This window comes from Panthera onca, chromosome A1 (genome assembly GCF_046562875.1).
Source record: "Panthera onca isolate mPanOnc1 chromosome A1, mPanOnc1 haplotype 2, whole genome shotgun sequence".
Taxonomy (NCBI): domain Eukaryota; kingdom Metazoa; phylum Chordata; class Mammalia; order Carnivora; family Felidae; genus Panthera; species Panthera onca.
In genome coordinates this window covers 228,678,540-228,695,088 of record NC_138339.1, presented here as the reverse complement: position 1 = coordinate 228,695,088, position 16,549 = coordinate 228,678,540, and the positions used below count along the sequence as shown (strand labels likewise).

General features: G+C 44.0%; 1 long non-coding RNA gene across 2 annotated transcripts in view; it reads left to right on the top strand.

Moving 5' to 3' along the window:
* LOC132682187 (uncharacterized) overlaps nucleotides 1–16,004 on the top strand; it is a 44,324-nt gene extending 28,320 nt beyond the window's left edge. The window contains exons 4-5 of one of the 2 annotated variants that reach the window (XR_013555229.2): nucleotides 2,243–10,638; nucleotides 14,968–16,004. This is a non-coding gene — a long non-coding RNA (uncharacterized LOC132682187). Of the gene's footprint in view, nucleotides 1–2,242; nucleotides 10,639–11,040; nucleotides 13,254–14,967 lie in introns of those variants that run through there. The other variant, XR_013555185.2, reaches the window with a different exon arrangement.
* Nucleotides 16,005–16,549: the final 545 nt, after the last annotated feature.

Here is a 16,549-nt window from a genome sequence, read left to right as displayed (position 1 = left end):
GTCCTTTCGGTCTGTTGATAATGAGAGCTAAGTGGCAGGGACAGCTTGCACCACAGCCTGAACACGCTGAAGAACCCTGTCTTATTTTCTGTTCCACTCAAAACTAGAAGCCTATGAGATCCTTGGTAAGTGAACTATAGCAGAAGTTCATCCAGCAGAAGCAGGATGGTATATATTACTTCAAAGGCAAAAGAGGGCCACCAAGTACCATGTTTCTTTCCTTGTGGTACATGATACAAGGGGAAGAGACTTGGTTCTCACTTTAAAGGGAAATCCCCACACACTCCACTCTACTCTGCTGAATCCCTGGAAACTTCAGTATCGCAGGTCCACATAAACTTTCATGGGGACTGTCTCCAACCTCTGGCATGTGGGTGCCTTAATTAGACATAAAGCGTGTTTGATATGACCTGCTCAGAAGACCAATTAGCAAATTATCATCAGTATAACGGATCAGCATGATGTTTTGTGAGCTATTGAGATTATCATGACCCCTCCAAACTACATACATGCATGCATATTAGATAGGTGACAGATGATAGATAATGGATAGATAAATAGATAGATAGATAGATAGATAGATAGAGTTCTGGGATTAAGGGGTGGGCTAAAGGTAAGTATTGGCCCTGACAGCAAAGATACAAAGTGGACCTAAGATGTGTTTGTCATCACCTCATCTGAAGTTTGCCATAATGTATAGTAATTCTTCATGACCCATCTGACCTTTGCTGTAGCCAAAAGTGTGAGTACTTAGGGCTGTGGTAAGAATCACCATCCCTTTGTCTCTCACGTCTTTGATGGTAACACTGGCCTTTGTCATCCCCTGGAGATGCTTTGCTTCTGCTTTACTCTCTTGACTGAGAGAGAATCTTAGGGGGGAGAGGATAATTCCTGGGGTTTCTATTTGGTTCTTCCTACCAAAACAGACTTCACTATACGGATTAGGAAGCTAGTGGACGGCTTTTGCTACTTTCTCTGCGTACCTATGTCCATTGTACAGTACATCTTGAATTAGAGATACAGCTGCCAAATGGGTCCACAGTTCCTTTGGCCCTACTGTTGGGTGGGTCCAACTCCTTCTAACTCTGACCTCTATAAGGCCCTACTTGAACTGGTGGTCCACAGTGGAATTTTGGGTTTCTGTATGGTCAGTGGATGTGTAGCTGGGAAACCTGAATGAGGCTTATGGATTGTACCAACATCAGTTTCTTGACTTCTATACTGTGAAGTTGTGTAATATGTTAACAATGGGCAAGGGGGGAGGGTATTTGGAACTTCCCTGTACGTTTCTCTGTACCTCCTGTGAACCGACAATTATTTCAAAGCAAAAATTTTTAAATATAGTTGTAGTTGCTTGCTTTGCTGGGCCGTTGGGAGGATCAGAGTAAAAGGCATCTAGTGCAATGTTTAGCACAGGGAGGGTTTTTAATCCATTATATCCACACAGACACAAACATATATACATACCTACATTTATGACATTCCTAGTCTCCTATGAGTGAAATATGGGCACTGAGTTGTTTATCTATCAAATATAATATGTATGCCTCACTTTGTACTCTTATTTCCCTGTTGGCCCAGGGCAACAGGGCCAACCATAGCCTTGGTCCCCAACCAAAGGTGCTATCCGGTCCCCACCCCACAGAACCTGGAACATGTGCGTTACGGTGAGGCAGTGGTGAGGCACCACCTCAGTGGTGGTAGAAGGCAGTGATGGTGGTGTTTAACAGTGGAAAGAGCAGAACTGAGGAACAGAGGGGTCTGACATGAGGATGCTGGGAAGACTCAGGGGGGTGACTGGAGACTTCACCTTTGATTACATGTCAAAGAGCTGTGGCTCTGGCCCACCATGGACAGGTGTGCCATGAAAGATGAGACTGATGTTCATCTTGCTACTAATGCTTGTTTAAGAACCTGGGCACGATGTCTAAGTACATAACTAAAGTTGATCTTGCCGTCATTACCTGATTCATTACAGTGATTTTCTGGTTGTTTTTTTGGATCATTGTAAAACTAGTTTTGAATGAAATATGTATCCTTACTTTTCCCATCTTAATTTTTAAGAACGCGTGTATCCTTCAGTTGCTAAGTAACGTGCCTATAAAGTGTTATCACAGAGGTTCTATCTGAATAATTTCTGTAATCACTTAGGAGATTGCTTTAATAGTATATCATCCTAAATGGTAAGAAATGACTAATTCTAGGCTGTTTGGAGAAAACTGACTGAAGTATTTCCTCAAAGGCAGGAGGTTCATCAGCCAAGGAGCATAAGACGGAGCGCTTGGTATGCGCCTCCCCGTCACAAGTTTATCACTGCGTTTCGTGCCTCCAGATGGAGCACGCGCTCACCAGGAACTTTCTAAAGTTCCAAAGAGCCAAAGGATCCAAAAAGAAAGATTTTTAAAAAGAAGTATTTTGCGCTAGTGGATTGAAAAATCGCTTCTATCACAACCATAGACGAAGCACGATTCAGAAGGAAGGCAGCATTGCTCCAGTTCTCTCAGGGCAGAAACACAAGCAGAGCTGAAGCATGGAAGTCTCCTAACCATCCTGAGCAAGGGGAACGCTTGACGAGAGACCCATCAGCGTGGCTGCAGGGGGTCTCCTGTGTTATGTCATCTTCTGCTTTTTACACAAGGGTGCTGGAACAGGTGGCCAGGAGCTCAGAAACATGCTCGTCTGACCTGGGGACCAACAAGACAGAATTTGTGATTCTGAACCCCCAAACACAGGCCAGGTTTGTGCGGTTCCCAGGGGCAGACTCTACCCCAGTCCTGACCATCTTCCAGAAGCCACAGTCCAGGGCTGTGTGTATGAGCACCACAGCGCACATTCAGGTGTCCCCTACTTTGAAGAAATTGTGTTCCTTAACATTTCCTTCCCTTCTGTTGACTGACTTCCCTCCTCTATCACCAGACGTTTAGAAAGACTGGTGCTGCTCGCACTGGCTACGCTGTCTGGCGCCACATTTTCTCTTCTTCTCATTGCAATCTGCATCCTTGCTCTCCTCCCCAAGTAATCACCAAGCTGCTCTTCCCGAGGTCTATTGTGACTTCCTAAATGCCAGATCCTTGTCCTATTTTCGGCCGTCCACCTGAAGGACATCCCTGCTGTGTTGGACGTGGGACACTGTCTCCCCCTTGCAGCTTGCTCTTCCAAAGGCCTTGGTCCCTGCCTCCTCTCTCTTGGTCTGTCTGTCATCCCATGTCCTCATCCTCCTGTTCCTCTCCCCATTTCTTCTTGGTCCCCTTCGATGACCCTCCTCTTTCCGCCCTGTGACTGTTGGCATCCTAGAGGATTAACCTTTTAGCAATTCGTTCTTTTACTCCTTCCACCTGTCCCCAAATCCAGAGCCGTCTTGTGCATCCTACTTGGTGCCAGGCACTAAGCTAGGGCAGGAAATACAGAGATGAATGAGATCCAATCTTCAACCTCACTGTGCACACTAAAGTCTAGAGGGAGCAACAGTGTGTACTGTGGTATAAGTTTGGACCAGAAGAGGTGGGGGAAAAATCAATTCTGCCTGATGGGAAGGAACATGTAGTATAATACACTGGAGTATTTACCATGTTGCCTAATCGTTAGAAGTGAAGGTCTGTCAGGCCTAAGCCAGGGCTTTCCAGAAGAAAGTGTGTGTGTGTGTGTGTGTGTGTGTGTGTGTGTGTGTGTGTGTTGTTACATGCATGTGCGCCTGGAAGCCTCGAGCAGTTGAGGAGCTGTTCCACTCTAAGAAGGGGACCTTATCTTACTCAGGAAGTGCTTCAAATGTAACTTACTGGAAGATTAGCTGGGGGAGGCTAGCTTTGCCCCAACTTGCAGATGAGTCAGTATTCCCCCTTTGAACTCTATACTCCAAATTATTTTTGTGTCTCCAAGGGTGATTTCAAAAATACTTAACAAAGACACCAACACAGATCAATCTGGATGAATGACTGAGCATGATTCCAGAAGTGCTTTTTTGTGCCATAAGGGAAATCTTTTAGATCATGGCGGGGGGGGGGGGTGTGATTATGTGTGTGCATGTGTGTGTATGTGTGTGTGCATGCATGTGTAGGGTGTCTGGAGGGAGAGGCTGAGCAGCTGAGTTAGAAAGGAAAGGGACAGAACAATTTCACAACTATCTGAAGGTACTTCAGTATGTTAACATCCTGTATGGTCATACAGAGGCAATCCTGCCTTCCTCCTGAGACTGAAAATTCTCTAAGAACAGATTACACAATCTTATTTTAAGGTCAGCTGACTAGCAACCTTAATTTTCCCTTTGACATGTAACCCAACATATTCACAAGTTCTGGGAATAGGATGTAGATGTTATTAGGGGGTGTGTATTATTTTGCCTACTATATGCACCTATGAGACAAACAAAACAAAACAAAACACACAACGCTCCTAACAGTGTGAATGGCTAGTTAAAATTTGGGAGACATTACCTGCAAAATACTATAAAGTAAATATTATCTGTTTGGAAAATTCTCTTATATGACTTGAAAGTAATCTGGTAGATGCTAACCCTGATGATCAAGACAAAAAAGTTTGAATAAAGTTGTTCTATGAAGAAGAGGTTAGAAAAAGCAGTATCTTAAAAAGTATGTGTATAAGTAATGCACTTAATATTTTAAACAGACATTTGACTATTTTTGCTATATCCTTAAAGGTTATGTGCTTGAGTTGGCCAAAACACTTTTTAAAGATATTTTTCTTAGAAAACAAGATCGTCTGATATTGTGGTCACCTTATATTTGAGCATATAGGATAAACATTTCTTTATTAAAGATTTAATATATCCTCATAATAAAAATTTAAATGGTTAGGAAAGTAGATGGTAAAAAATAAAGGTGTGTGTGTCCTGACCGATCCCAGTCCTACCCTCCAGAACTAACTACTATGAATAGTTTCTTGAATATCTTTCCAGAAATGCTCTGCCTTTAGGCCTACATGATCTAGCTCCTGTTTACTTCTTGTAATACTCTTCCCTTTCTCTCTATGCTCCAGCCACTCGGCCTGCTTTTTGTTTTTCCAAAACATCTGGATCTTCCCTGAAGCCTCAGGACCTTTGCGCTTTCCATTTATCTTCTTGGAATGTCTTCTCTCATATCTCTGCATGCCCAGCTGTGTCTCATCTTCCAGAGACCAGCTCAAAATCCCTTCCTCAGTGGAGCTTTTCCTGTCCTCACGTACCCTGCTACCACATAATACGGTTTCTCTTGGTCAGTTTGGGTGGTCATAATAAAAATACTATAGACTGAGTGACTTAATATTTTCTTACTCTTCTGGAGGCTGGAAAGTCCAAGATTAAGGTGTTGACCAACTCAGTTCCCCCAGTGAAGTCTCTTTTCCTGGCTTGTAGAACTTTTCATTGTGTCCTGGCCACCTGGCTGGGAGTGGGAAGGTGGAGAAGGAGAAAAAGAAAAGCAAGCACTCTGGGGACTCTTCTTATAATCCCATCGTGAAGGCTCCACCTCATGACTCATTTAAACCTATCACTTTCCAGGCGCACCTGGGTTGCTAGGTTGGTTGAGCATCCAACTTCGGCTCAGGTCATAATCTTAAATGATCTCGTGGGTTCGAGCCCCACCTCAGGCTCTGTGCTGACAGCTGGGAGCCTGGACCCTGCTTTGGATTCTGTGTCTCCCTCTCTCTCTGCCTCTTTCCCCCACTCGCACTCTGTCTCTCCCTCTCAAAAAGTAAAAAAATAAACATCAAAAAAATTTAAACCTATAACTTTCCAAAGCCCCCACCTCCACATACCATCTGCTGGGGATTAAGATGTCAACATAGGAATTTTGGAGAGACACAATTCAGTTCATAGCACCATGCTGGTTTTCAGAGCACACAGAATGCTACTAGCTGAACTTAGCATCTCGTGTTTTGCTGTTCATGGCGCAAGCCCATCTAAAGAACACAAAGCTCCCCCTGAGGACCCTGTCAGTCTTTCTCAATGCTTCCCTCTTTTGAGCCTCCATGAGATGTCCCACAATAGTGCCAGCTTTGAGAAGAAACTAGTGACAGATTTTACTGACGTGTTTGCCAACAAGATTATTTCAGAATCTCTTGACTACGCATAGACTTTGTCTTGCTTTCTCCACAAAAGAATAAAAGGAATTCTGATAAGTACAAGTAGGTGTCGAGAGCTCCTGATTTTGGAGGCACTAAAGCACAGCACTGCTCTTCAGAGCTGTGTTAAACTCCACAGAGTGAAGGCTTTTGCGTGGTTGACATCCTAAGACACTGCTCACCTGCCCAACCATGTGAAAAATGAGTGTTGAGGACTTTTTCCTTGATTGGAAATGCACATGATAATGAAGAGACAGAGGCTCTTAGAGGGTAAGTGACCTATTCAAGGTCTCACCACCTGTCACAGAAGGAGCTGGGCTTAGCATCCAGGTCTGGTCCCCATGGAAAGCTTCTTCAGGACAGACTCACTGTCTCTTCTCCCTTTACTCAAATAGCCAGCCAACCTCCATTCAGATGCAGTGCCAGGCAATTGGCATCAGAGGCCACCCCTTGACTCCAAAAGGAAGTGGGACAGAAAAAATTCCAGATGGTTCCCCAGGGTATACATCCACCTGCCGCTGAGTTGCTGGTTGGAGGCAAGCCTGTGTTTGGGGCTTGTGACCAGGTCCCGAAGGACCTTGTTCCCTTGGGTAGCTGTGGACACAAGGTTATGTTAAGAAAAGCTGATCATAATGAAGAGGAAAGGAGTGACTTGAACTAGGCTGGTCAAGCCAGCTGATGGGTGGGGCCCACCGGGAATTCAGGATCTTGCATCTGAGATGCCAAATGAAGCATGAGGCCCTCTCTCAGGGTCTGCCTCAGTGAATTTTCACCATGTCCGCTGAAAACACAGACACGCACAACTAATGTATTCATTAGAAAACAAGCCTTTGTAAATTCACAAGTAAACAAGTGGCAGGCAGCTTGCATTCCGTTATCAGTTTGTTTTTAGGAGAGTAAAACCCGCAAAACGAGCAACAGACATCTTTCTCCTGAGCGTTCTTCTCAGCTCAAGTGCACAGTGAGAAAGGAATGGAGGGTGAGCGTAATCCAAAGCTTCCGGAATGCCTCTCAGCCCTGGGACGGCAGCCTAAGTGCCTTAAGATAAACAAGGACTAGGTTTTGAAAAGCCTCCAGTGGCCCTTTGCCGTTAGGTACAGTCACATGAAATTCCCGAGACCTCTGGCAGGTTCTATTGTGCCCACACCAGAAAAACCAGAGCAGTTCCAAGTCTGGAGTGAACTGAGCACTGAGGTGACCCTTGTCCTCTGCACATGTGAGGAGGCTGACCCCAGTGCTGCTGGAGCCTCCGATGTAAGTCTGATATAACACTCTGCTAACTGCTGATTGTACCCCACACCCATCTCCCTTCCGCCGAAGATTTCTACTCTCACCCCGTTGTGAACAATGGGGTGAAAATGTCAACAGAGGTGGTGGGGAGCGTGCTAGTCCCTTTATGCTCTGACATAATTACCCCCCTCCCCCCCCAAGGGGCGTGCTATATACAACATTTATTTATTCCTCACAGTTCTAGAGGCTGTGAAGTCCAAGTTCACAGAGCTGCCAGATTCAGTGTCTGGTGAGAATGCACTTCCTGTGTCTGTCTTCTGGCTGGGTCCTCACATGGCCGAAGGGATGAAAGAACGCTGTGGGGTCTTTTTATAAGGGCGCTAATCCCATTAGGGCTCTACCCTCATGACCTCTCCAAGGCCCCACTTCCAAATACTATCACATCAGGGATTAGGTTTCAACATAGGAAACATGTTGAAACACGCATTCAATCTATTGCAGAAAGGGGCACAGAAGGAAGCATAAGGGAAGTGAGTGGGTTGTGGGGAGGGGAGCGAATGAAAAGGGCTTTGGCACATGGTGTGGGTTGCTTGTTGAGTTAGGTTGCATAATTCACCCCAACACTTTGCTTTTCCTTGTACCCACACTCTGTGCCTGGTGCCCTTGCGTCTCCTCCCACTAATATATTTCATCATCTCTGACTTTGGGTTTGGCCCAATGACTAGCTTCGGATAATAGAATGGGGCCGAAGTGAAGTGACAATGTCCCCGTTCCCAGCCTCAACCTTAGGAGGCTCTGCGTGACTCCGCTTGCATTCTTCCGCCTCAGCCTTGCCATGAGAAGAATTTTCCTCAGTGGCCTGTTGGTCCTAGGAGGAGAGGCATGTGGGGCCCAGCCTGGATCAATCCAGCTGTGGCAGAGATCCAGTCATGTGAGCACATTCAGCGGAGATCATCAGAACTATCGGGTGGGTCAGCTAACCTCCAAACACACGAGAAACAGCAAAATATTGCTGTTTTAAGCCCCTGAGTTTTAGAGGAGGACTCGGCAACCAAAAAGAATGACATCTTGCCATTTGCAACAATGTGGATGGAACTAGAGTGTATTACGCTAAGGGAAATAAGTCAGTAAGAGAAAGACAAATATCACATGACTTCACTCATATGTGAAATTTAAGATACAAAACAGATGAACATAAAGGAAGGGAGGCAAAAATAATAGAAAAACAGGGAGGGAGACAAATCAAAAGAGACTCTTAGATTCAGAGAACAAACTGAGGGTTGCTTGTGGGGTGTTGGGTGGGGGGAATGGGCTAAAGGGGTGAGGGGTATTAAGGAGGACACTTGTTGGGATGAGCCCTAGGTGTTATGTATAAGGGATGAATCACTAAATTCTATTCCTGAAATCTTTATTACGCTGTATGTTAACTAACTTGGATGTAATTTAAAAAAATAATTTAAAAAAAGTGAACTAATATACCTACCTAGCAACCACAATCCCTTTCTTCTTTGGTGTTGTAGAGTCCCGATTTTGTTAAAGATTATAATGTGCCATTATTGGTTTAAGGCAATCATGTCACTTCTGTTACTGTTTGCTAGATAACTTTCCTTCCCAGACTTCCTTGCAGCTGGTGGTGACCAAGGTGACCTAGTTCTGGCCAAGGAGACATAAAGGGAAATCTTACTTTGGGGGAAGATTTTCCTCTTGATAAAAACAAAGCTCTTTTCTGTCTATCCCTTTCTTTCCTATTTGTGTGATATCTGGAACTGTGGAAGCCATCTTGTCACCATGAAGTCACGTGTTCAAGGATGAGAGGTCCACACACTGCAGATGCCCAAACAGGGTGAGAAAAGCCTGGGCTTTTGACTGCATTGTTAAGCTTCAGAACAAACCCTGGGACCATCTACCTCCAGCCTCTCACCAAGAAAACAGTGATCGTCATTATGGTTCAAACCACTGTCGGCCAGGTCTTCTGTAATGGCAGCCCAGTGCATTGTTGGGTGGTAAGGGTACGGTGAAGGTGGAGGAGAGGGGTGTGGGTGACAAATTAAGGAGGTGTGTGTCATAGTGCTGTGAGAAGCACACTGAGAATTGAAGAACTTTTCCTAATTAGCTGCGTAACCTTGAGTAACTCACTCACCTCTCGGGGCTGCAATTTCCTCTCTGGAGAGAAGGCATTTAACTAGATGATGTCTAAGGTTTTCACAGCTCGAACACTGACTCTGAACACACAGTCAAGTCTCTGAGTACCACAGCTGGGCAAATATTCACAGAGGATTTTGGAGAATTATTAATTATGCCCAAAGAAAAGACCAGGGATAGTTGTTCTATAGCAAATGCTTAGCCCTGGGCTTGTAAATAATGAGTTTCTTCTTCGTTTCTGAGCTCGTGTCTAATGTAAGTCTTACCTGCTCTAGGGGACTTTCATCAAATGCTCATTAGATGCCTTGTTTATAAAAAATGATTTGCATGCAAGGAGCAAATGCTTCCTTTTCAGGAGCAGGTGTTGTGGGATGAGGAGAAACATGCTGGCTAATGCCTTGTCATCCAAATTCACAGAAATTTCTGGTATCCTGGGCAGGTTTGACACCATTCTGGGAAGAGAACTAAGAGACACATCTTCTGAATAAATTAGTCTATTTATTCAGTTTCTAGTTCTGTAGGGTAGAGCTTTGGCAGGATCCCAGAGAAGAAGCATCAGCTGGGGAAAAAATCACTTTATTTTCTGCTTTCGCCAACAGCATTTTCCTGCCCGGACTCTGCAAAAACGGACTTGCTTAGCTTTGCAGCCTCCCCCAGCTGCCACTGTTTCTCTGTGGCCTTCTGCTAACACATGCCCCCGGCTCGGTCAGATTTCTTCAGCTCTCGTATTCCCCCCCCCCCCCAAACGATTTTTCTTTAATCTGTCCCTGATTTTCTCTGCAGTAATATGCACAAGCTTACCTTTTCCCCCCTGTTTCCTTCCAACTTCCATTATCTCCCTTGCTCGCCCTCTCCTCCTTTCTCCATCTACTGCCACGTTCTGAAAGGTTTCTTTGACTTTTGTGAAGTGATGTCCCTAAAATCTAATCAGAACTCTGGGTGTCATGATTATCTGATATCATCATGCAGACGTGTTTTGCCAGCTACTATTTGCTCTGCAGAGAGAATTGCACACTTAGGGTCTTGCTCTGTTGGGCAGAGCACTGAAGACCAGCTGAGCACGTGGATGTCATTCATTTACATACACATTTTACAAACCTTTATTGAAGATGACCATGGAATTCGAAAGCACTGAGCTAAGGACTATAAGGAGAAACAAATTACTTTCTGCACGAACATGTCCTGTCTGGAGCTTCCAAAGAGGAGGAGCAGGTGAGAATTTTAAAAGGAAAAATTTTCCCTCCTAGCGACACATACCTTAGGAGATACCAAGATTAAATGTATTTTATCATAACTGATTCGACCCAGCTGACGTGGACCCCAAACCAACCCCCTATTGGACCCAACTAAAGATTCTTTCCTGAGCAATGAACAGTTGGATCTGTTTGAACCCACCAGATACAGACCTGTAGACTGATTTCCGAGGTGCTGTTTTTCAACCTTTAATCACCGTGAACCCCTCTTTCCAGGTGACACAACCTGACTTTCCTCCCTCAGCTATTCAGCGAATTTCTTCACTCACGTGTGTTTCCTTGCCAGGCAAGTCAATAAACTTGGCTTTGTGGATTTTATTTATTTCATAACTCTGGTCGTCCTCATTTTATTTGTTTTCAGAATATAGGCTGTAGGGGAGCCCACTAATGTTTAACATCTGGCAGCAGCACAGAAGAAATTCTGAACATTGAAAATGACTAAAAGAAAAACAACCTAACCCAACCAAAAAACAAGCCAATAACAGCCACAGTAACATCATAACAGCAAATCTCACTCAGGAGACAAGGCCCTGCTAGGAAATGAGACCCACGATAACTTCCCAGCTCAGGTCATTTCTGACCAGGAGCTGGTTTCAACTGGATGAAGCCAATTTCAACAGCGGTCTGATCCAGATCTGAATATTGTTTTCCATGTTGGTGTGGCTTCTTTGTTCTGTTTAACATTCCAAGTTTAGCAGGCTGGTAAGGAACAAAGGCCGTAATTTTAACAAAAATTACCTGCCTTTTACTTTTCTAGTTATTTACCGGGTACTGCTGCAGCCTTTGGTTCGTTTAGGTAGGAATTAATGCACCTTTGGCTCTTATATTGTGATATCTGGATTTTCTCAGAAGAATCCTTCCAGAACTTGAGTTCGTTTTGCTTTGTGATCTTATTAAAGAAAGTCAGGAGATTTTTAGTTCCGAGCAGGGTTTCTGCAGCACATGTTTCAAACTCTGGGAATTATTGGAGGCCTGTACATCATTCCTCACTGAAGGAAACATCCAGCATTTTCCCCATACGTGTACTTTCCTCCTACATCAAGATGCTATTATGATTTGTTTTCCCCCTTATGGCAGATTACTAATATACCACATATTTGTGAAGGGAATTTATTGAAAATATAGCAGAATCCTTTTAATGTACTCCTTGTAGCTTTAAAGTAATACAGCCCAATCACGTTTCTGCCTCTGGCTGTTCCTATATTTTAGGGATTTTGGTCTGCAATATAAAGTACACAATGCTTTGCTTGTCTTAAGTCAGATGCGACTCAGTGTCTTTAATGGTGACCTTCCCTGTTCCCCGCTTGTTGTCATCTTTAAGTAAATGTTTATTCAGTGCCTACCACCCAGGGCTTTACCTTGGGCATATACAAAATGGTGTTTGAATGTATTCCCTCTGCCTTCTGAGAGCTCAAGTTAAGCCATCTTCCTCCCTCCCTCCCTTAAACGTTTGTTAGTGGGCAGAAGAGTGAACATAAGAGGAATCCTTTGATAATTCAAGAGACAAGCCAGAGCAAAGGCCCCACTCAGGAGTGAATGTTTAATGGCACTTTTCCAGAATGTAGAGAGGAGGATAGTGCAAATCAGTAGAGGCAGTATATCAAAGGAAGGAGGGAAAATAATGGTTATTTCTCTTCCTTTTGTAGAAATCTTCTTATGAGACATGGTTTCTTGAAGCTATCAGCTATCAATTGTTGCATAACAAATGACCCCCAAATTCAATGGCTTTATTAAAACAGCAATGGTTTATTATTTCCCGTGATTGTTAGGGTTGAAAATCTAGGCAGTTCTGTCGCTTGTCTGGCAATAAGAGTTGTAAGAGTTTGGGGCTGGACAGTCTATAATGGCCTCACTCGTTATCAGGAATTGATGCTGGCCATTGGCTGGGGTGTGTCTGTTCTCCTTGACGTGACCTCTTATCTTCCACTACACTAGAGTGGGCTTTTTCACAGCAGAGTCGTCTCACGGTCTTGAAGTCTGGGCTCTGGAACTTGTACGGTGCTACTTTTGCCACATTCTATTGGTTCCAAGCAGGACCTAAGGACATTCAGATTCAAGAAGTGGAGAAATAGATTCCACTTTTTAATGGGAATACCAAAGGGACATAGACCCGGGCAGGTGTGATTCATTGGGGACCATTACTCTAACAATCTATCACAGCAGAAGTGGGGTCAGAAGACTGGGAATGAGCAAGGAGGGGGATAATTTAAGAACCGAACATTCAGGCTTCCCCCAGAACCTTTGTCCTTGTCTTTAATTATGGAATCCTATGTGTCAGAAAATAATAGGTTGTCCCCAATTATTTGTTTCTGGGGATACAGATGCAAAGGGATGCCTTAGTGAAGGAAAAATGAGGGATGCCTACACTCTTATTAAAGTTTGGCATTTAGGGAATACTATATAAGACGGAAAAGCAGAAAATATTTAATTGCCAAAGAGATGAGGGGAAACAGAAGATTTTATCAGGCAAATATATACACATTCCAGATTATGTATGCACATTGGAACACACATATGAGATGCTTTCTGCTGTAAGATGATTTTAATTTTATGGTTGTAGCTTTTAAGGAGCATTTTCCTCTCTGTGTAGCCCTGCACTTCAGGGAGTCTGTCACCGAGTGATGAGCACATGGCTTTAACTGCAAGCCATGTGGGTCCTTTTGTTTAAGTGTCTTAGAGTCATAACCTCAAGTTTCCTCCACATAATCAAAAACACATGTTATTCTTTATTAAAGGAATGGATTCTAAAAAACCCGTTATAACTTTTTTTTTTTTTAAGTTGAGTATTAGTAATGATTCTCGTGGGGTTTCTGGGTGGCTCGGTCATTTGGGCGACAGACTTCGGCTCAGGTCATGATCTCACTGCTCCTGGTTTGGGCCCCGCATTGGGCTCTGTGCAGACAGCTAGGAGCCTGGAGCCTGCTTCGGATCCTGTCTCTGTCTCTCCACCCCTCCCACACTCAAGCTCTCTCTCTTTCAGAAAAAAAAAAAAAGAAAGAAAGAAATGATTCTCATAGCACACATTTGTACCTTTCTCATCAATCCTTAACTTTCCCTATATTTAGATTCTGAATCTAACACCAATACTCTTTCCTAGGAGTTCTTCTCTTAGCAGGTACTATTGGCTTTCCATTGGAATGTCTAGAATACTGAAAAGGTTGTTGGACTGAATTAAAGAGGTAGCTTTAGTTTGCCTTTCCAGCATATCATGCTTCTGTTTTATCTGTGTGCAGACGGGAAAAAATGCAAAATAAAGGTAAGGTGCCACAGAGATCATACTTATGTTTTTATTCACTGCTAATTTACCTGTGAGTTTTATCTTGGCAGGACTAGTAAAACACAGGTAGTTTATGTTCTCTCTTTCCATTGTTACCAAAAACCACTTCCTCATACACTGCCCTAACTTTGGGCTTCTATAGAAACTTTCCTGGTAGACCTATAATTGTTAACAGTTTGAAAACTAGTCTTCAAAGGTTTGGAATAGCAACTCAAACCACCTTTATTATATAAGCGCCATCTTATTTTTGGAGCCAGGACAACTCAGGTAAACAAGAAAATAAACAAGAAAATAAAAATCACTCAGAGATGACCACTCTTTATTTTTTATTATTTTTAAAAAATGTTTATTCATTTTTGAGAGAAGAGAGAGACCGAGTGCTAGCGGAGGAGGAGCAGAGAGAGGGAGACACAGAATCCAAAGCAGGCTCTAGGCTCCAAGCTGTGAGCACAGAGCCCGATGCGGGGCTGGAACTCACAAACTGTGAGATCATGACCTGAGCTGAAGTCAGACGCCCGACCTACCGAGCCACCCAGGCACCCCCAGAGATGACCATTCTTAATTATGTCCCAACCTGAATCATCTTTTTGAGAAGTATTCCAGTGAGCCTATCTAAGCCTCTTCCCCTGACAGTCCCTTCAAATTACACAAACAACTGTCTCTTCACCGATCAACCAAAGGCAGCAAGCAGCGCGAATCCGTCCTGAGTTGCCCTGTGGCGGTTCTGCATCAGTAGGGACTTGCCTTTAGCACTCCGGGTGGGTGTTGAAGACACTTCTTATTCCCTAGCTCTCTCAAGGGAGTTTTGGGGGTAATTAGACTCAGCTGACTTTCAATATGAACAAGATCAAAACCAAAAATTTTCTCAATCTTGGGTTACTGTAGTTGGATGAAAGTGAAGCCGTTACCAAGTGCAGCATCGGGTCTTGCGGCCCAAGGCCACCAGCAGAATGTCACCGTCTCTGAAGCTTAACGATTTCAGCCTTTATGTCGCCGCTTCCATTTTCACAGCCCGAACGCAATCAATTTCCACAGTCCACCGTGGAGGTGAGGATGGCAACGCCACACATTTCTGCAACGGATGCAACATCCTGTCGTTGGCCAATTATTTGCACAAACACTCAAAGTGTGCCTGCAACTCTGGGGGAGGCAGAGACCTCCTGAAGTGTCTCCGCTCTGAGGACGCTCAGGTGCTCGGGTCCCCTGCTCCAGACTAGCAGCCGTTTCAGCTGGCCACCGGGAGGATGTTGCAGGGCCAACCGCACAGAGTGGAGGCCAGTGGCATGTGCCTATTCGGCAGAAAAAAACGACGGCTCTACAGAGCGAGCGCGCAGATGACACCCCCTGGTGTTGGTGAGGACCGAGTAACAGGCACACGCTTAAACCGCTGCCGGGGCCTCTGCGAGAGCAAGTCCCTGGGACACTCCGGAAATACAGTGACAGTGTGGTTATGCGTCACTACTCTAAGTGGTTGTGGAGAGTGTCATTGCATGGATGCACCACAATTTATTTAACTGTTGCCAATTGTTTGCTATTATAAACAGTGTGTGGTCGACGTCCGTATGCGTATTTCTCTGTGAAGTTGACCCAGTAGGTCCTTGGCAAAAATCCTCACGAATGGAAATCTACAGCGCCGGTACATGGTGTCAGGTGGCCGTCTAGAAAGTCGCATATAAGATTATAAGTCGATGGCTGATGTTTTCTTGCAGTTTTTAACTAGAATGTGCATTTTTACATTCAGATATTTGCTCCGTCTGAAACTTATTTTGGTGGTAAAAGCCATTTTTTTCCAAAAGACTAAGTCAGTTTTCCCTACTCACTTTTACCCTCTACCAAGTTCTCATTCATACTTGAGTCTGTTTCTGCATTTTGTGCTACTGAGCTTTGTGCTAATTATTGTTTAATGCTTCAATTTTTGTACTTGTGTGATATGTTTTAATATCTAGTAGGACAATTATTTGCTCATTATTCTGCCTGGCTATTTGTTCTTGCTTATTCTTTCAGAAGAACTTTGATATCAATTTTTTTTTTCCGTATTAAAGGGAAAAAAACTCTGAAATTTTTTTTTTTTTGCTGGGGACTTGCATTGATTTCAGGAGAGTCGTTACAGTTTTACAATACAAAATTTATTTTTCCATTTATTCAAAAATAGAATTTATTTTTCCGTTTATTCCAATACCTGTGTCCCTCAGGAGAATTTTGTTTTCTTCACGTAGGCCCTGAACATCTCTTGTTAAATTTGTTCCTAGGAATTTTATGTGCTTTTTTTTTTTTTTTTTTTGATTGCCATTATTAAAGGGATATCCTCCACATAGCTATCTAGCCACTCGACCAAGTAGGCTAATCCACTTAGCTCCTAATGCGCGATCGTCTGGAAGCTCCAGCTCTCGCCTGTGCACGGATATCTACAGGGAGCAGCAGAATGGAGACTGGGCCAGGCCCACTCCTACTCTCCCTCCCTTTCTGGGCCCTTCCTCCTTGGCCCCAAGATGTGGGCGTGGGCCCAGTTGTCCTAGAAAATAAGGGAGAATCAACCCACCTCATGAAACTCCCCACAAGTGGCCAGCAATGAAAATATGATCTTGTTTCTAAG